Genomic DNA, 21,912 nt, shown 5'->3' with positions numbered 1-21,912 from the left:
CTCTCTCCTCAATCCTCATTCTACCTCAATGCTCAAATTGTGTGCCTGAACTCCAAGTTCTATGATGACCTCAAACATTTTGACCTGGTCTCTATACCTTGCCATTATTACGACACCCTTGGCCATATCTAAAATCCCTATAAGAATCCACTCTGATTGTTTTTTTCTTAGGCAAGGTATTCTAACACTTTCTGTCCAATATTCTAACACTTTCTGTCCAACTGCTTCTAATTTGGCTGAGTACTCCAGTGTACCACCAGTGCACATCAGCCTAGCCCTTCAGGAACTACTTTTCTATCCAGCCACTTGGATTCTATAACCCTGGTGCAGCCCTGCCTTCAATATCTCCTTGCCTTCCGCTAATCCTTCCCTGTCATTTTGTCTACTAGCCTGGCTCTCTGTTTACTTTGAGGCATAAAGACGACCTAAAAGCATGAGGACTTTCTGAAAGAGCTCAGTTGAATAAACACTTATGAATTACAAGTAGATTTCACGTTACTTGGCCAATCTAACAGATTTTTTGATAAACATTCTTTGTAAAGTTATTTATTTATTTGTATGCATATGATGTTTTTTTCCCTGCACTTAATTCTGCACACTATGTGCTTGCAAGCCACAAGAGGAAATCAAGTTTCTTGGCATGAGAATAAATAGTCGTGATTCATCATGTAGGTGCTGGGAATTGAACCTGGGTCTTCTGAAAGAACAGCCAGTACTTTCAACCACTGAACTATCTCTTCAACCCCTTATTAAACATCCATGTTCCCCTCCACCTGCCACTGACATGTGATTCCTTTTTTATCTATAATCCTTCATCTTTGGCTCTCTGGCCGCAGGCAGCCCTTGAGTTGGTTTTGTTTGACAGTTTGCTTTGTAAGAAAATAGAAATACTATGGAAATTTTTACTTTACCTTATTTACTAAATATACTCTTTATCTAAATTTTTCTTTCCTGCCATTTTATTCATTTAATCTCTCTACAAGGCAAACTGACCTACGGCCTGCTTCATAGTCTGCTCGTTCTATTACCCAATCAATGTCCCATGCAGCTATTGACATATCTCCCGGATGATCAGTTTCTTCCATTTCACCGAGTTCGGTCACAGAAAGAACTACAGGCTCTCGAACCACGAGCATCTTCACTCAAACAAGCCGTAATTTCCCACAGTACCAATGGTCTCACATGACTTTCTTGGCTTACATCACCCTCTAATTGTTCCTCTTAAGAAGAGATTATATTTTCTTTTTCAACTTCACTACCTCCCTTCCCTATACATACACTCCATCGAGGCCTGCATTTTCTTCATTCCAGTGAAACTATGCCTCAATAGCAGCCACCAGCACACTCTACCTCACCCAATCCAAACATACATGGAATCCCCTGTCCTTACTTGACCTTTCAGTGACTTTTGACCTAGATGAACAAATGTTTCTTTTGGAAGTAATTGTTTCTAGGCCATCACAGACTCTCTGCATGTCATTGTCAGTTTTCTCAGTCTCCCTCTCGACAGGAAGTGGGGTGACTTTCACACTGGTTCTTGGACTATCACCCTACCCTCTCCTTTGGTGACCTCAAATGGCACCGTGGTGCAAATGGTGTATAAAGACAATAGCTTCCAAATGCACATCTCTAGTCCCAACTTCTCAGTTCATCTTCAGAAGGTACAATCAATGGCTACCTTACCTCTTGCATAACTAGAAGAGACTCAAGTGAGCCAGCACCTAAACAGAAATACTGATGTTTGCCTCTACAGAATTATTAACCTTGAAAGTCATGCTTTTATACCATTAGCATGTTGGGCTTCCTCTCGTCTACAGCTTCTTCTACCACAGTACATTAGAATTCCATTCCATCTCTCCACATTCACAGCCATGACCTTTTGAGCTCTACCCAAGCCCAATCATCCTTCACTGGGCTGGGCCTTTGCATTCTCCATGGCCTCTTTGATTGCATATTTTTTTACACTTCCATGTTTTATAATCAAATAACTAACCCCAAAAGCAAATGTATCACTCTCCCGCTTAAAACCTCGTAATAGCTTTTCAGTACAGAACCAATAAAATGCAAATTTATTACCGTGTTGTGTGTTTGTTTTGGACAAGATCTCATGGAACCCAGGCTAGCCTCAAGCAATGTAACCAAGACTATCCCTTTAACTTTAGATCCTCTTGTGTCTACCATCTGAGTGCAGATGGAGATTACAGTCATACACAACCACACCCAATTTGCAGTGTGTAGAATTGTGCTTCATGGATGCTAGGCAAATGAGCTGCCCCTGCCTCCCTCTCCCCCACCCCTTACATTTCTGATTTTTCTACTCTGATCTCTGGGTACTTCTTCACCATTGTCTTCACTCTAGTTCAAGCTGGGGCACAAATCTGTTCCTGCTCTGGTCTTTATCCTTGCTGTTCTCTCTGCTGAATCGCCCATGGCTGTACGTGAATGCTTCCTTCCTGTTCACCACCCAAGGTTCCCTCCCTGTGTCTCTTCAAAGGTTTTTTTATTTTTTTATTTTTTTCAGAACTCTAAGGCGCTGCAGCTGTTTACTGTCTAACTCAGCGGTTTTCAGCCAGGAGAGATTTTTGCCTCCCAGGGATCTTTACACAAGGTTAGAGTCATGTAGGGTTATCATTACCAGGAAGTGTGTCTAGCACTAGTGAGTGGAGGCCAAAGGCACTGCTAAATACTTTATGATGCACAGAGCATCTCTTTTATGGGGAAGATTTATCTGGACACCACAGATGTTAATTGGACCGGAGCAGGAAGCCGTGCGTGGATGCTTTATTATCACCCTTCACCGATCAGCATGGCAAAGGCTAACATTTATTTCAGACTTAAATGCATCACACACTGTTTAAAGTTTTTACAGGGGCTATTCTCATCAATCTTCACACATCAACAACCGTAAGAGGGAGGTCCTATTTTCTGTGTTACACAGATATGCCGGGGCATAAGAAGGTGAAGTCTTTTTCTGGGTCAGGATGGAGGGCTGTGATTTGAATCCAGACTGTCTGGCTCCTTTCACCCTTCTATTATAGGGCCATGAAATTATATTTTTCCTATATGTTATTTGTCTTTTCCCTCTACTATATAATCTCTATGAGGAGAGTGCATGTGTTGCTCTTGTTTATCCCTCTTCTAACCTCTATGTCTAGACATGTTAGGTATATATATATAAAAAACCAAAAAACCCTCAAATAATGAACAATTCTGAATGCCTTCCCAGCCCCATGTCTCAGGATTCTTGTTTTTTAAAGAGAGCCCACTTCTCATTTCATGACTCTGAGACACTCTGTTCTCTGTCTCTAATTTAGCCCACACTCTTTCTCAGGTCTGGCTTCCCCTCCTAATGCTTCCATCGATACTTGAACAATAATACCATGTTTCTACCTATGCCTCAAATTCTACATAATATATTTTAGGTCTATAGAGCCACAGAGAAGTTCTAGAAGAAACAACTTTTAGGAAGTTAGAATTTTCTAGTTATATATTTACACAGAAAATAAAAATAAGACTCAGATAAACTAACCAATGCAAAAATTCAAGTTTTATCTCCAGAATTTTCATATGACATTAATTGCGATGCTAACAGGAAAAGAGAATTTGTGGAAAATCTTTGGAAAGAAAGAACTCTATACCTACTCAAGCAAGTTTTTTTTTTTTAATCTCTTCTTTAAATAGTGTGGAATTTCCCCTTACATCATCCCTCCATTTCATATTTTATTTTTTAAAATTTTGCTTTATGTGGATTAAATGGGTGTCTTGATTGCATGTATGCATGTGCAGTTTGTGCATGTGGTACACATAAAGGGTGTCAAGTCCCCTGGAACTGGAGTTACAGAGAGTTGTAAGCTGCCATGTGTGTGCTGGAGATCCAACTCTTGATACCCTGGAAAGGGCCATGTCTTAGCCACTGTTCTACTGCTGTGAATAGACAGCATGGCCAAGTCAACTTACGTAATAGGAAGCATTCAGCTGGGGGCTTGCTGAAGCTATTATCATCATGACAGAGAGCATGGTGGAATGTCGTTATGATGCTGGAGAAGTGGCTGAAAGCTCCATCTTGATCCACAAAGAGAGAGAGAGAGAGAGAGAGAGAGAGAGAGAGAGAGAGAGAGAGAGAGAATGGGCCTGACATAGACTTTTTTGAAACTTCAAAGCCCACTCCCAAGTGACACACTTCCTTCAACAAGGCCACATCTAACATATCTATATGAACCTATGTGGATTGTTCTATTCTGATGCCTGTATCTCTTAAATACAACAATTTCTATCTTTCTTATTGTTTGTTGGTTTGTTGTTTGGCAAGTTGGGACTGCTTGATGACTGGTTTGTTGTGTTGTTTTTGAGTTGGGGTCTTATTCTGTATTACAGGCTTGCCTTTATTTTGGGGCACTCTTCTTAACCTGTGTGTTCAGAATGCTAGGATGGCAGGCCTTAGCCACCACTCCCAGCCCTTCCTGTGTTCAGAACCATTGCACCTGTGGTTCTCGCCCTTAGTGTATTGGTAATATAGACAGGAGAGAAGATAATGTTTGTTTTCATCGGAGGTCTTCCATTGTGATGCAAACTGGTTCATGTTGTCAGAGAGACTTACTGGGGAAGGTCACAGCTCTTTGCACTGCTCAGTGTGTTTCTGGGTATGCAATGAAAAACAATAGGAGGAACTGTCTGGTTTTAATACGAAGAGTCTCTCCCAGGATCCTGTTTTGAATACATGTTCCCTTGGTAGGTAGCTGTGTTGGGAACCTCTGAAACTCTTAGAACTTGTGAGCTGTTTGGGTGGGAGCTTGAAGGTTTTAATTTAGACCCCAGTTCTAGCCGTGCTGTCTGCTTCCCGTCTGTCTCTATGTCAATAGCATCTGCTACATGCCTCTGACACCATGATGCTACCACCCTGATGGCCTCCAAACCTCTGTAAGTTTGAGTCAAAATAAAGTTCCCTCTCCCCATATTGTTCAATCTAAGTATTTTGGTCACAGTGATACAATAGTGACTAAAACAGGTGTCAGACTCCCCAAATGATGAACAGAAATATTTATATTTAATAATCAGGACAAGAGACAGATCAGTGAGCAGTTAATTTGCATTTGTACTTTCTCTAAAGTAAATGTTTGAATTTAACACTTGGTGAGAGTGATTACCACGATGTTCAAATTCGTGGAACCGACTTAGGTAGCTTGGGTCTCTCCTGCCTCTAGGTAACTTGGTTCCTCTGGGCCTGGTCCTTGTCAGAAGACTTCCTTCTGCATCCCCTGCACTGTGCACTGAGTTTCTAGTTTGTGTCCTCTACAGCTTGGAGCCTAGATGCTACTTTTCGCTGCTTTTATCAAAACAATCTTCCCTTGCTTTCCAACAGTTGTTTAGATCCCGACTATCCACTCAGAGGTCCCAGAGAGAAGCTGACAGTGTATGGCAGGCACCAGATGCCTCTCAGGCCTCAGTGTTTCCTCTCTCACTCTCCTTGCCTCTCAAGCCCAGAGTGGTTTTTGTGGTGTTTCTAGGAGAATGACTTCACTCACAGACCACCACTTCAACACACCCAGAGCAGGTGTATCCAGAGATGCTCTTCGGATTCTTCCAGCATTCAATGTAGACAAGCCTCATAGTTAAAACCCTCCCCAGCAAAAGCTATACGTGGTACCAGTGAAGTCTGCCATTATGGAAAGGGACCTTCAGGAGTGAGGCCGCAAGCTTCCCCACGTAGGAGTCATTCTTCTAAATATGCAAACAGTGTCTGTTCAAGCTACAAGAAATAACATCTGTTTAGTAGGTTAAAAGGGGAATGGATAAATAATGTTGTAAATGAATCGTGGCGATGAAACAACTGTGTAAATCCTGATTGCAGGAAGTGTTAGAGACCAAAGTGAAGGGCCTGATGGAGGGATAGAGAAGGTTATGTTTCACCATGAAGCAACACCCTTTAGAAGAACTTGGCATAGGAAATGTTTGACAGCTCAAGTAGTTCAAAATGTGTGGAACATAGAACAAGGGTACAATGATGGGGGCAATTCCTCAACTAGATTGTGTCTAGTCTCCAATCAAAAACAGGCATCGAATCTGTGAATCGATACAGAGGGGAAAATGGGCTGAGAACAACAATATGCCCACACATATTATTTTTCTAAATGTTGTTGTCTGAAAGAATCTGAAAATATGCAAGGTATACAATTTGAAAACCTAGTGAGATATGGATATGAAGTACAGAAGAATCAATATATGGTATTGCTGGGACAGTTATCTTCCAACACATTTCAATTTGGTAGATGGCTTTCTGATCAAAATGTCAGCAAAGGGACTATAATATAAATAAAAACAAAGAAAGAGATAGATGAATCTTGCATCTCTCTTCCCACTAGATGTTTTATTAAATGATACACTCATTCTTTCAAAAAGTGTCAATGATTTAAATTCACTGGGTACATGTTAACACAATTTTATCATATGGACATGGATTATAGCACAGGCTTTTTAAATGCAGAATACCAAGAAAAGTTTCAGTTAGCATTCTACCTCATGAAATGGATGAAACATTTACTCTAATTATATAAAATACAAAAGTATAGCCTGCTGGATTGTGCAAAGTACAAAAAAAAAATCTTTTATCAATAACTGCATGTTTGTCCAATGCAGAGTAGTCAACTTTGAAACCATATACGCACAAACAAAAAATCAGACTCAAAATCAGACTCAGCAGGTTTTATGTGTATGTGTGTGTGTGTATGTGTGTGTAGATGCATGTATGAGTGTGCATGTGTGTGTATGTATGTAATTCATATAGTTAAAGGAAAGGGGATTCTCAACTTGAGGCTGGGGGAAATGGGAGGGGCTTGAGGAAGTTAACTGGGAGGGGTTGGGGGAAGAAAGGAAGGGCAGAAGTGATATAATTCTATTTCAAATAAAAGCATTTTTTAAAAATAACTAGTTTTGAATTAAAAAAAAAAACATCTTCAGAAGCTTCTCCCTGGACGTTGAGCAGACTGATAGCTTATAACGTGGCATCCCAACATTTAAATGCCATAGAGTCAGGGTAAGTATCTGGACAAAGGGTAAGGGTCACAGCCTTAGTGTTTATAGCTTTTTCTTTTGCAACTTTTTTGAATTCTTCTGTCTTTTCCCCTCTCCTGAAAAATGCAGCCTAAGCACATAGTTAGATGTCAATAAGCTCAGAGACTCCCCTGCTGTAGTAATGGGACACACTGGAATCCTGGCCGCAGGTAAGGAAACCTCACAGTTCTTAATTCACTTAGTTCTTTATTCTACTTTCTTAATTTTCTTTACTTTTTAATTTCTTAATTTACCTCTAGTGTCAAACTCTGGGGATGACATCAGGCTTCCTCTACCAAAGTAACACATTCAACTGTAAACGGTAGCCCAGGCTAGACAGGCAAACCTCAACAGAGTGGTGAAAGATATAAACAATATTCACCATGTCTTCTAGGTTCCAATTACATGGTCTGAAAGAAGCCCAAGCATTTCTGCTGACTCATCTACAAAATGGGATTTACAACCCCTCTCCCAATATTTTGAGTTTTTAAAAGTTTAATTAAGCCCACTTATGTGATATGCTTAGAACATGGCCCAACACAGATCAAGTTTTAGGTAAAGACAAAATTGTTAATTTAAATGTGAATGGTTCCTTTCTCTTCCTCTTATGTCATCATCATCACCACCACCATCATCATCAATATAGTTTTCACTATTAAAACCAATTTTAAGGGCTGGAGAGATGGATCAATGGTTAGGAGCACTGACTACAATTCCAGAGGTTCTGAGTCCAATTCCCAGCAACCAGATGGTGGCTCACAACCATCTGTAATATTATCTGATGCCCTGTACTGGTATGTCTGAAGACAGTTACAGTGTACTCATATACATTAAACAAATAAATAAAAACATTTTAAAACACAAATATATTTTGATTATATTCTTCTCCTCCCCCAAGTCCTTCAGATCCTCTTCCCCTACTTACCCACCCAAATTTTAAAAGTCCAAAACAACAGCACAACCTACAAGACCATAAAAACTAAATAAAACCAATTCTTTAAAACAAAGAGAAAAAAAAATCACCAAACTGTAACCAAATAAAGCACACACACACACACACACACACACACACACACAATCAAAACCAAACAAAACATGTGGAGTCCAATTATATGTTGTTTAAATAATATTGAATATGAGGCCTGCTCTGGTGTGGTTGATATAACTAGCACCTACCTATTGAAGAAAACTGATTTTTTTTTCCTCTCCCAGCAGGCATGAGTGGTGGTTCATTTGTTAACCTTTACCCAGTGGCTAAGCATTCATTCATTCGTTCATTCATTCATTCAAAACTACAACAAAATAAAATGTAGCAAGTTAAAACAAAACTGTCATGTCAAATTAGGAACCATTAAGAAAAACCAACAGAAGAAAAAGAGCCCAAGAGAAGACACAAGAATCAGAGAGTCACTGTTTGCACACTCAGGGAACCCATAAAACAGTAAACTGGAAGCCATACTATATACCCAGAGGATCTGAGGCAGACTTGCCCAGGCCCCATGCACGTCGACTTTGTAACTGGTTCATTTCTATCTAAGTTGCCTAAGATGATTCTTGGCGAAATAAAACCTCTGCTTGACACCTTCAATACTCTTCCTACATGAATTCTCAAATGTGGCTTCTCTGTTATACTATGTCTCTCATCAGACTATCAATATTTATCTGAATTTGTTCAGTTTCCATTAGAGCTTATAGTTTTTAAGGTCTTCTCCCAACACCTCTGTTTTGCTTTGCTTACAAGACATTCTTTTTTACAGTTCATGGGCCTTATTCTCTCCTTAAATTATTTTCAATACTGAGAAACAGTGTCATGTGGTTAATATGCATTAGTCAGACCCCTCTGTCTTTGTCATTAATTAGCTTACTTGTTCTTCATCTGTTATTCCATTTATGACTACTATGCTTCTCTACTCTCTAATAGTTCCAGATATAGTAGAGAAGATGGGTAGTACACTGTGGTACATACATGTGGTGATTTGAATACTTTTGCCCCCAATAGACTCATGTGTTGAACGCTTGGCCCATAGACAGGGGCACTATTAGAAGGTGTGGCCTTGTTAAGGGAGGTGTGGCCTTGTTAGGGGAGGTGTGTCACTGTGGGGGTGGGCTTTGAAGTCTCTTATGCTCAAGATATGCTCAGTGTGGCACACTCTCTCTCCTTGCTGCCTGTGGATCAAAATGTAGAACTCTTTACTCCATCTCTGGTATCATGTTTGCCTGCATGCTACCATGTTTCCCACCATGATGATAATGGACTAAAAGTCAGAAACTATAAGCCAGATGGAATTAAATGTTGTCCTTCATAAGATTTGCCATAGTCATGATGTCTTTCATTTTAATAAAACCCTAGGGCAATACATAATAATTTCCAATATTTAATTAGGTAACATGGAACTTCTTTATCTGATACATGGTATTGCCATAGGTGAGACGGGTTCTCTTCAGTTATAAAGAATACCACTGCTAGGTATATATCTGTAGTCCTAATGCATAGGAATGAAGTCTGCTGTAGGGATAGTTCAGATGCTAAGGTCCTGTTCCCTGATTGGCTCTTGATCTATCAGTAAAGAAACTGTAGGCCAATTGCTGGGTGGAAGGAATAGGTGTGCCTTCTGGGTCCCCAGACACAAGGAGGAGAGTTCATGGTGCTTCTGGGGGAGAAAAGATGACCATCCATGTGAGATATTGGACAGAGTGATCCCAGAGGGTTCCTACAGGTGGGCAGTTGGGGAAGTTTAACTGGGACTAGATGTAACTGAGCAACTAAAGTTGGCAGGTGGACAGGTGCAGAGATAAGAATATTGATAAGGGCATGCTTCTCCAGGCAGAAGAGAAGTAGCGTCCAACAATTGTGCCAAAAAGGCAAGTTGAAGTTGAACATCTGTGCATGTCTGCATTTCCACCTGCAGATCCAATATTCTATGAGCAGGGTTTGGTAGCATGGTTTGTTCCAGGAGCTTGGACAGGGTAGCAAAAGCTACACTCAACAGACTGCTTTGAGTTCATGGCCAGCCTGGAATACATAGTAAATTCAAGGCTATCTAGGCTATACAAAAATTCCATGTTTGAAAAGTGATAAAAAAAGCTTTCCCCTTTGTTTCCTTTGGCCACAGCCGGTCTCTCTCTCTCTCTCTCTCTCTCTCTCTCTCTCTCTCTCTCTCTCTCTCTCTCTCTCTCTCTCCCTCTCTCTCTCTCCTTCCACCTTCTCTCCTTTCGCCCTGCCTCTCTACAATAAAGCTCTAAAACCATTTTTAAAAAGTAATAAAAACAGTAGTCATCAGAAGAGTGTGAGGTCTAAACAAAGACAATAGGAACTTCAAAGAAAACCCTGGATTTGAGACAACTTTGGGAATTTAACTGATGAAGTCAACATTATCAAAATGCTCAATGACATTTTCTTCTCGTGAAACCATGGTCCGACGTGCCCTGTGATGACTGGAGAGGGGAAGGAAGGATGAAGACATTGTCCTACAAAGTGCAATCGGTTCTGTTAAGAATACTTTAAGAATAAGGTTTGTAGGGTCTATTTTGATGCAGACTTGGGAAGCAGTCTTGGCTCCGATGAATGAAATTAAATAGGTTGAGGGCATGTTACAGTTTTGTCAAAGGAGGTAGAAGGAGAGGCAAGAGTGATTGACTGAAGTCTATTTCAGTACAGGATGAAGATCACAAGGCAACATTTTTATAAGTTACTTTGAAGAGACTACTGAGTTCATTCAAATATTTACCTAGTGCTTGAATGAGCTCAACAGTGTAGCAAAAAATTGTTAAAAGGCCCTCAGGGGGAGAGGCAGTAACGATTTTTGAAAAAGGAGCCAGGTTAAATAGAAATCTCTATTGGGCGTTGTGTGTATATGTATGTAAGTTTGTGTGTGTATGTGTGATGTGATGTGTCTTTGTGTATGTCTTTCTGTGTATGCACAGAGGTTAGAGACCATCCTTAGGTGTCATGCTTTCAGAGATGACCATCTTGTTTTCTGAGACAATGTCTGTCATTGGCCTGGGGTTTCAAATTCAACTAGCCAGTGAGATCCAAGAATCCTCCTGTTTCCACTTCTCAGTGTTAGGTTTACAACAAGCATTTCCCTTCCTAACAAGCTGTGCACGTGTGTGTGTGTGTGTGTGTGTGTGTGTGTGTGTGTGTGTGTGTGTTGGTGGAAATCAGGTGTTCATACCTGTGTTTATAAACGGGCCAATCCCCTAGTCCCAATACTTTCTATATATATATAACTACATCAATCTCATCTGTGTAAAGGCCAAATCCAGAATATTCATTGGTGGAAAGGATTGCTAAGACCAGGTCAAAGGGATACCAAAAATGTCTTCCACCTCCTGGAAAACATTTTCAAAAATCATTATTGGCCTCTCTCCCTGAGGGCCTTTTAACAATTTTTTGCTACACTGTTGAGCTCATTCAAGCACTAGGTAAATATTTGAATGGACTCAGTAGTCTCTTCAAAGTAACTTATAAAAATGTTGCCTTGTGTCTTCATCCTGTACTGAAATAGACTTCAGTCAATCACTCTTGCCTCTCCTTCTACCTCCTTTGACAAAACCATAACATACTCTCAACCTAACTTCATTTCATTCATCAGAGCCAAGACTGCTTCCCAAGTCTGCAAGAGAACATATATATATATATATATATACTCATTGAGGGTCTTCTTTCCCAACATAATCTAATTGTTTCCTCTAGGACTAGATCAAATAGGCTTTTGAGGGACACTTGAGATCCTGTACTATGACTTGTGTCAACAGCAAGTGACTATCTCTGTTCTATGGTGCTGAGTAAAAGGGGAATGTGGGTGTCTCTGAACTAAATACAAATGGAACACAGTCCCAGATGGTCTACAAAGAAGCTGAACATTCACCAAATGAATGCACTGAGAGGTTTCCTTTGTGTCTGCTGGGAAGAAAAGCATTGAAAGCATTTAAATCTGGGAGAGAAGGGAGGAATCTTAGACTCCTGGGTCATAAACCTAGATTTTATCTTCAAATGATCCACACTGACATCATCCTAAACAAAACAAGGCAAACTTTGGTAGCAGTCCAAGAAAAGAGCCTCGTTGTTTTCCATTACCTGCCCGAAAGGGATTTTATAACTGGCTGGTTGTCAACAGGTATGTGCATCACGTTCCCTTTGGACATATTACAGTGAACATGCATTTGGTTTGGTCCACAGTCCATACAAAGATGCCAGGAGGAGACACAAGTAGAGAGTTCAAGTTGTAAGAGACTGGAAAGGGACTGCTCATTGAAAGCTTGGACATACCTTTATATGTTCTCTGGTATTGAATAGAGTTGATCACCATGGTTCATGGTGGAAGCCCTTCATCTGACTCTAGAGATCCAACCTATTGCTCAGCTAATGCCGCAGTCTGTTCTCTCCACTAGTGTTAAAAGCTAATTTCCACCTTCCAGGAGGTGGAAGACATTTCTGGTATCCCTTTGACCTGGTCTTAGAGATCCTTTCCACCAATGCACATTCTGGATTTAACCTTTACACAGATGAGATTGACCTAGTACTTAACTAGATCACTGTGCATTCATTTATCAGAAATGTTTAGGGGTCAGCTCAATTCTCTGGCACTTGTGAGACCATGAGGATGCCAGGGCATAGTGACCTAGGGTGGGTAAGTGCTATTGAAGCAAAATAACTTTTTTTGACTTACAGATTTAAATTTTCTTTCTGAGTTTCTATATGTTATCCAAGCTGGCCTTGTGTGAGTGATCCTCCACTCTCTGAGCACTGGGATAATGGAGATACACCATTATATCTGGCTCCATATTTTATTGTGGGGTCACTTTATCTTTCATGTAACTTTGCTAAGTGGTAATTCAGTGTTAATACAGCAATGCACATCTCGAGAAAGGAATGGTATTAATGCCTTCAATAAAATGGAGTATGTCCTAAGTCACAGTGGTAGATTTGAAAGTTCTTCCTCGGAAGAACTCCAATATGGTAAGGAAATAAAGTTTACAAAACTAAGTCAGCATACTGTCATAAATACTAGACGAGAAAAAGCTTACATAGCTTTTTGTGGTGTTCCTGTATAGAGTCCTTTGCATTGCAGTGAGATTAGAGATTTCACATGTCAATTCTAATAGGGACTTCTCTAAATCAGATCACTCTCAGAGATGCCGGACTAAGCAGAATTATCATGAAGTTGGACATGATCAAAGAGATATACAAGAGTAACCTTGAAAATGGAGCAATGGTGAGATACCCGAGATGGAAGGTCACTCTTGCTGTGGGGCCATATTGCTCTCTGTTGTACTTGGAGTCTGGCTTACACAGGACCAAAGCTAATTTGCACAGACATCATTCTTAATGGTGTCCCCTTGCATGCCCTTTGACAAAAGTTAGTATAAGAACAAAAGGAAACTTTTACTTTGTCTCTTAAACTGAGGTTCACTTCCCTTGGGCCTGTAATCAGTTCCTGCTACAAATGTCATAAAAGTGACTGCTTAAGGCGGTATCCTTACAGGTGACCAAGAGGAAGAACAAACCAAACCAAAAACCATGTATCTCATGCTTCTCTCTGACATTGCTACCTACCTGGGGGGTTGATGTTATTTTGGACCTGCAACCCAACTTCCTTTGTAGTTATGGATTGTTGTCTGGGCATCATAGGATATGTTTTCCACACCCTGTCCTTTGGGTAGCTTTTCTCTTTTGTATTCTTTCTCCCTGGTATTCTCATTGTTTCTTCTTAGAACTCTGTCATCTACTCAGCAATGTCTAGTAGGGGACCTCTCTCAGGTCCTTACAAAACACAGCCAGGTAATAACAGCTTATTGCCTTCTTTCTGAGGCAATTTGCATTTAAATAGGATTCAAGAGCACCATGCTGAAAGTAATGCTCTCTGCAGGTAGAAGTCTGATGTTAAATGAGAGGTGTAAGAGAATTTGGGGGCGGGGCAGAGCAGTGAGGACAGGTAAAGAGACACTACAGACCTCTCTAAAGTCTCCACTGGACTGAGTTCCTCTTCTAAAGGAGAAATTTCTATAGCCATTTTTTTTGAAATTGTAATATAATTAGACCATTTCCTCCTTTCACACTCTTCCCTCCCTCAGTCCCCTCCCATGCACCCAGCCCCATCTCTCTCAAACTCATAACCTCTTTTTTTTATACATATAGACAGATGCACAGACTCCTAAATATATAAATGTAACCTACTCACTCTGTACACTGTTTCCCATATGTATCTACATGGTCTCATAGCTGACTGCTTAGCATTGCATGAGCAATTAGGGGACTCTTCCTGGAGAAGACCACCTCTCCCACTCTAACACAGAAGGGGAAGTACAAGGGTCCTCCAAGGAAGGATCTGTTTCAGTGCCAATGAATGAATGTCAACCTGCTCCAATGTCCTCATAACAATGCCCTCATTTTATTTACAAGAACTATGTATTCTTATATGGGCTTTTTATAATTCTCATAAGCCATAAAGTCAGTCTGCTCCCCCCTCCTCTCCCCCAGGTTAACCAGGAAGTGGGACTTTCGGTTGTCAAGGCTATACCTCAAGTTTTTTCTCTTTGAATGCCTCTTAGGATGCCTTGTTCCTTTATCTCTCTAGGATCACTTCCTGCTTTTCTTTTCCATTAGCAAAAACAGACTTATGCCATCATCCCACGTACAGCATTACTCAGAGCCAAGTTCGGGATGCTGACCTCCTGGGATCCCATGTGCTACCAGATGCCAGGTCCCCTTGCCATTCATCAAAGTTGTTAGTGGACTCCTTGTGGGCAGCCAGTTAATTCTTTACTTTGCCTTCTCAAAAGCAATGCCCTTTAAAGGTAGTAAGAAATAATATTTTCCCACATAGGAAAAATAATCTTATTTTACTTTACAGCTTATTTTTAATATTACAAATTAAGAGTTTAAATCTGTACAGTTCTATCACTAGTCATATGACTATTGATTATTAAGCAATGATTTTTATAAGAAGAATGTTAGCGCTAAATACTAGCTTGACTTGATTGTCACACTTGGTAAGTAGAATCATTCACATTTGAATAGGGTAACCCAAAATGCCAAAGACTGTCATAGTAATGCAACTGATAACTTTACACAGTTAAGTATACTTAGTTCCACAGACAGTAGTGAATAACTGAATGAATAAAACGTATAAAGCGAATACATGTGAAAAAGGAATAAAAAGTAATAAAATACCACTGGGTTTGGAAATTCAGAAACTCTACCAATGCTTTAACATCTAAAAAAAGAAAAGACCTTTAAAAATTAACTCTACAAAGATGTTATCGCTTCTCCAAAAAAGGTCAGCCCTGTCCATTTGCTATGAAGACTACATTTTCCGTGTGCCATGCTCTTTTAGAGACAACTCCAAAAGCAGCATAGCATGCCAGGCATCTGTGCCCATTCTCTGCAAACACAGATCCTATTCTCTCTCGGGCCACCATTCACAACCGGCTGATACATGACTTCAGATGTCCCACAGAGGCTATCACAGAGCTTAACCAGTGAGAGCTTCCATTCAATCCACAATTTCACATCCTAGGCATCCATTATGTCCTATGTAACATATAAGATAAATAGCCATGCACGTGTAAGTACAGGAGACACCCTGCAAGTCCCCGTGTTACCTATTTCTGCTAACATACTGATGGGACAAGAGACAAAAAAAAGAGGACACACTCAGAGAAATAAACACCCCATGAAGCAACTCCGTGCCTCATCTAATGCATGTTTCTCAGGGGTCTTTTGTTACTCTGGAGCATATTGAATTATCCTTCCAATTACCTTGGCAACTAAAACAAGGGCCCCCTCACATGCTGCTGACTTTTAAATGGTTGCACTAACTCTCAGTAATAGATGATAATTAAGGCATCTTAATTATTAAGCGGGATTGAAAAGTGTTTTGTTGTTATTGTTGTTGCTAGTGGTGGTGGTGGTGGGGTGTGTGTGTGTATGTGTGTATGCCTTTTTTTTTTTTTAAATAAACCTCGCATTGCATCCTAAGCACAGAGGAATCCAATTATGAGCCAAATTCTTTCTCTACGTTTGATCAGCTGTTGTTTGGAGCTTTTTGTCTCTCAGACTGGTAGATAATTAGAGAAATTGCAACAACCTTGAAGACACGGAGTCTCATCCTTCCTGTCCTGTATTCTTAGTTATGAATGTAGCAGGATGCGAGGGTTGAAGGCAGCGTTATTAACCAGCTTACCTTGAGAACAATAGCAACATTAACAAAGAGGCTGTCCTAATAAAGGGGCTGTGCAGTCCGCTTAGGCAATGGAAAGTGTCCCTTTTATCGTGCCTAGCATAGCCTCAGCCAGAGGTTAAGCATTTTAAAGCAGGGATTAGCCAGAGAAGGAAGGAACAAAGCATTACTAGAAAGCAGAAAGTCTCCCCAGCACCAGCCTTCTCTGCTTCTTTCTTTAAAATCATAGGGGCTTAATGTAAAAGAACCAGTACCTTCAAGTGAGCACATTCCAGCACAAGGAGGGTTGTCGTGGCAGCTGCTATGCAGAATGAGTTGCTTGGGCATCTATCCCTCTCTTCTTAGATACGGGGGTGCTGCTCGCTGGCTAAGAAGCCTTTGCAACAAACGTCTATGCGTTGTTCATCCGCAACTGAAGGAGGCTAAGCAGCTGGGTTTGGTGCTGCTCGCCTGCAGGCGTTGGATCTTTAGACCCTCTTCATCTGATTGGCTGCCTCTTCGTCTCAGCGCACTCCTCTGCCTTAACCTTTGCCTACGCTCAATATTTCCCCTAGGGATACAGTCAGAGAATTGCCCATTAGGGAATCTGTGCCAGGTTAAGTTGAGCGAGTTTAAAGGACCAGTGATGTGATTCTCTATAATTGTGTCTACGCTTAATTTCCCAGTGTTCTGGGTAATCTACCTACCTGGGAGATGTGAGTATAATGTAGCAGGGGCGGTTTTATGTTTCCTCCCTGAAAACGTCACGAGGCTAACACCTGCATGGCATGCACTGAAGTGATCAGGTGGCTCTTAGTAGCACAGCTTGTCTGGATAATCAACCTTAAATCCGAACAGATGGGGATGACAGGAAATATTAAGAAGGTTATTAAAAATGCCAGGAGATGCAGTTGGATAACCGCACAGAAGTCATCTCAAGAATGTGTTATGAATCGCTTACATGAAAGGTCTTTACAATATCATTTATTTTACAAAGTACTGATATAAAAAAACATAAAAATCTACGATAAAAGAACTTAAGCCTTTATCAAGGTATCTAGAAAAAAATGTAACCAAAAAACCAACTTTACTTTCTGAAACTACTAAACCCAAGAAAAGAACCAAAAAGTATACCTTTGACAGCCTTACATATACTGGGTATGAATTGGTCAAGAGCTTCAGGTATTTAAACATAATAATCTATATGTAAATTTATATATATTACATATTTATACTATATATTATATATAGATACACATATGTGTATATATGATATACCTATGTTATATATGTGTGTTACATAAACATGCATATATATATATAAATGAACACACACATCACATAAAAGGCTTTAGAATGAAGATAGTGAATTGGCCACACACATTTAAAATTTTCTCTTTCAAAACATCACCAAACTGATCACAAAGTTTTGACTTTGAAAACCTTTATTTACAAGGTCAAAAATCACGAGAAAAATAGTAACCACATTTAGAAAAGCAGGAAGCAGATAGTCAGGTGGTTAGAAGATTAAGATTACACTCCATCTTCAACCAGCAAAGGGCAATCAAGAAGCAATGATATTTACACATTTACAGCTACCAGTGCTCCTCCTCCCCGTAAGCCTTGACTCAAGGCACATTTGAGCTGTGGACAGAGGGACGAAGGTGGGGCCACATTACAGTAAATGAAGCTCAGGTGTGGCAGCAGAGCCCTGTTATACCAGCCTCCAAGAGGCAGGCGGCTGAAGGTCCACATTTGGGGCCAGCATTGGCTGCAATAGAAGGTTCCAGGTTAGCTTGGGCTACATAATGAGAGCTTGTCTCCCCAAACAAAAAACCAAAGGCACAGACACAGACACAGACACACACACAGACACACACACACACACACACACACACACACACACACACACACACACACACCCTAAGAACAGCTGGTGGTTTGACTGTCTACTCCATAAATGAGAACACCAACGCCTTATTCTCTGCAGAGATTGAAACAGAAGGTCTCTGGACATATACTGGGTGAGAATGAATGAAGGTAGCTAACTGAATAACATTGTATGGAATGGGGAACAGAGGATGTGCATACAGCTTCTAGGGTTTTCTTTTTCACCTAGCACCAAAGAGACAGGTAGCAAGGTGTGAAGAATATTCTCTGTAAAACATGACTGCTTCAAATGATTTATTTTTTACTTTTAAAGATCAGGAGGCTGATTCTAGGGTGGTTGAGCCTGAAACATATGATATATTCCACAGGCTAGCCTTGAACTTAGCTTCCATTCTCAGCCTCCAGAGTAGCTGGGATTACAGGCATGTTACACTAGTCTGTCTCCCAAAGATAAGACTTTCAGACTTTATGTCCAGAACATCTACTACTGAATCCCATCTTAGTAAGTGCTGCACATGAATTTTCAGTGTTCCACTCGTATATACAAGGAGATCAAATATCTAATATAGAAGTAGAGAAAGGAACAAATCACAAGTAAACACTTAAATAACAATATATATGCAGATGTTATATATGTATACATATTATATATATATATATATATATATATAATATATATATATATATATTTCAGTTCAATACCATCAAAAGAACAGTTCAAATACCATCCTTGATGCCCTTTGAGAAACTACATGTATTGGTAGTTCTCGTGTGTCTTAGTCTGATCTCTATTCCTAATAATACAGTACTTTGGCAAAATAAGTTACTTCAAAAAGATAGAGATAGATTTATTATTACTCATACTGCTAATACAAAACCTCTTGGCCTTCTTGATGCTATCATCCCAAGGACATAGATGTGATTTTTTTTTAAATTACATATGGATGAAATGGCTGTTATAAAAGAGATAAAGCTATCTCAGAGGATGTGATACTGGTAATGATGTTGCACAGGATCTATGTAGAGATTTCATAGAATTAAAAGCATGAAACAAGCATGATTGGAAACTGATCCACATTTAGAAAATTCCATAATTTACTAAAACATAGAAAAGAAAAGCATTCTAAGTTATATCGAGAAAGAACAGCAAGTTCTGTGCCAAGAAAGAAATCATAATATTTTTAATGTTTTAAATTACAGCATACCAACTAAAAATTAGTTTTAGAATTCTATTTCCCTGTACATTTGTAAATGATAGTATGAAAGGTTTTAGTAATATGAAAAATGTTTCCCATTAAAACTATCTTTATGGTTTCAGCTTGCATGGTCATTTCTACAAGCCTCCTTCACCACACCAATTGAAGGCTGATTAAATTGTATGCATGAAATAAGAAGAAATGCTGGGTATGGTGGTGCCTGCCTGTATTCTGCACTACCCAGGAGGCTAAAGTGGAAAGATGTAGGTTCAAGGTTAGCACGGGATACATTGTTTCAAGGCATTCTGGGCTACAATTAAGATCCTATCATAACAGTAACAGTAACAATAACTAACAAAAACAACAAATAACCACAAGAAATACAAGAAACATGAACAGTTCTTTAATAATGGTATTGGGATATAAAGGTGGAGAAATGATCTTAAAAGCAGAATAAAATGGCAAAAAGAAAATTATAGAACATAGAAAATTAGAAATATATTCGTGGGATCCAACATAACAGGATATCAAGAGAGGCTGTAAAAACAAACAAACAAACAAAAAACAAAAAGCAAAAGGGAAGAAAATAATCACAAAATAACTCAAAGTCTGTCGTTTCATGTTTCGCTCCACTCTTGGGGTATGGGAACACACCTGCTTGGGCAGGCAAAACAGTGAACACTAGCCTGCATCTACCCTGTGCCACCTTTAAGTGCTGGGCTCAAGGGGAGTGCAGATACACGGCTCAAGGGGTGAAAAAACATAACCTTGGATGTGGAAGGCTGAAGCTGGGGTTCCCTGACTCCCAGGAATCCAGTCACTGCTAGAAACCACACAGAGGAGTTGGGAATGGAGGACAGGGTCTCTGGGACTGTGATGAGGCCAGAGCCTGGGAGTCTCAGCTGCCTGGATATCCAGATAGCACTGGAAGTTGTGGGGAAGCCAAGAACGGAGGAGGCCTGAAGGCTGAGGATGAGTCAGGGGTCAGGAGGACGGAGGACTCAGGCGTGGGTCAGTGGTGATGAGCCTGGGAACACAGAGGGAGTGTTCTGCGGGAGATTTCGCCAGCATGGCTCTGTAGACCAAAGCTTTCTCCGTGATCCCCCACTGTGGTTCTTGATGACAGAGACTCTTCCTGTTTATCCATACCATTTATTGATTGTTCATCGAAGAAAATGGCTACATACTACCTACTCAGGGTAGACCAGAGATTAAATACCTTTTGCAGGAAGTAATGTTTGGGAAGGGAAATTTATTGGGGGAACTCCTCGGGGCCTCTAGATACCTCATTTGCATGGAGAAATCTGTTCTGATCTACCTGACCATAGGTCACATTCCTATGTAGGGACTGTGGTCACATGACAGGGGCCTGGTCAGAAAGAGGTGAAGCACCTACCATCCTGTGTTCTGGGACTTCCAACCTGCTCAACCTTACCAAGTTTTCTGGCATGGTTCACTGCCCCCACAAAAATCCAATCTCTTGGGTTTCTAGAATGGAACCCTGTGATGAATGTGTATGATTGGTGATGGGAAGGCTCATGATTAAGAACTTCCAGAGAATCTTGTCTCCCGGGTCCCTCTGAGACCAGTCTATGCAGATCAGCTTGCGGATTGCAGAGGGTGAGCAAGCAGACTGCAGAAGCAACACAGCTTCTGGGTCAGGCAGAAGCTACACAGCTTCTGGGACAGGCCCCGTTTTGGGCTCCAGACATCCGGGCACCTTCCCTGCCAGAAGAGAGGTGACCACCTGGGAGGGCTCTGACCTCCAGAGCAGGTGTGGGAGCCATCTTGTGTCTTGAGTCCCTCTGAGACCAGTCTGTGCAGGTGAGCATGCAGACTGCAGAGGCAACCCATCTTCTGGGACAGGCTCTGTTTCGGGCCTTTATCTTCAGCCAGGAGGCATGTCTGAAAGCCAGACCTCCATGCACCTTCCCTGCAAGAGGAGAACTTGCCTGAAGAGAGTGCTCTGACCACTGAGACTCAGAAGAGAGCTGGACTCCCAGGACAGCTGACAGAGGCTAACAGAATCACAAGAGGAACAGGCTCCAGCCAGAGACAACTATAACAACTAACAGCAGAGATTACCAGATGGTGAAAGGCAAACATAAGAATCTTACCAACAGAAACCAAGACCGCTCACCATCATCAGAACCCAGCACTCCAACCTCAGCCAGTCCTGGATACCCCAAAACACCAGTAAAGCAAGATTCGAGTACAAAATCATATCTCATGATGCTGGTAGAGGACTTTAAGAAGGGAATTAATAACTCACATAAAGAAATACAGGAAAACACTGCTAAACAGGTAGAATTCCTTAAAGAGGAAACACAAAAATCCCTTAAAGAATTACAGGAAAACACAACCAAATAGGTGATGGAATTGAACAAAACCATCCAAGACCTAAAAAGGGAAGTAGAAACAATAAAGAAAACCCAAAGTGAGACAACTCTGGAGATAGAAACCCTAGGAAAGAAATCAGGAACCATAGATGTGAGCATCAGCAACAGAATACAATAGATGGAAGAGAGAATCTCAGGTACAGAAGATTCCATAGAGAACATGGCCACAACAATCAAAGAAAATGCAAAATGCAAAAAGATCCTAACTCAAAACAT

At 40.6% G+C, this 21,912-nt stretch overlaps 1 protein-coding gene across 2 annotated transcripts in view; it reads right to left on the bottom strand.

Moving 5' to 3' along the window:
* The window catches only part of Sorbs2 (sorbin and SH3 domain containing 2), a 320,119-nt gene extending 303,463 nt beyond the window's left edge, over positions 1 to 16,656 (bottom strand). For both annotated transcript variants that reach the window (NM_001205219.1, NM_172752.4), the window contains exon 1: positions 16,487 to 16,656. The gene's annotated coding sequence lies outside the window, so the exon portion shown is untranslated. The remainder of the gene's footprint in view (positions 1 to 16,486) is intronic.
* Positions 16,657 to 21,912: the final 5,256 nt, after the last annotated feature.

Source organism: Mus musculus, chromosome 8 (genome assembly GCF_000001635.26).
Source record: "Mus musculus strain C57BL/6J chromosome 8, GRCm38.p6 C57BL/6J".
Lineage (NCBI taxonomy): Eukaryota > Metazoa > Chordata > Mammalia > Rodentia > Muridae > Mus > Mus musculus.
The sequence above is the reverse complement of the archived record's forward strand: the minus strand, read 5'-3'. Positions and strand labels throughout refer to the sequence as shown.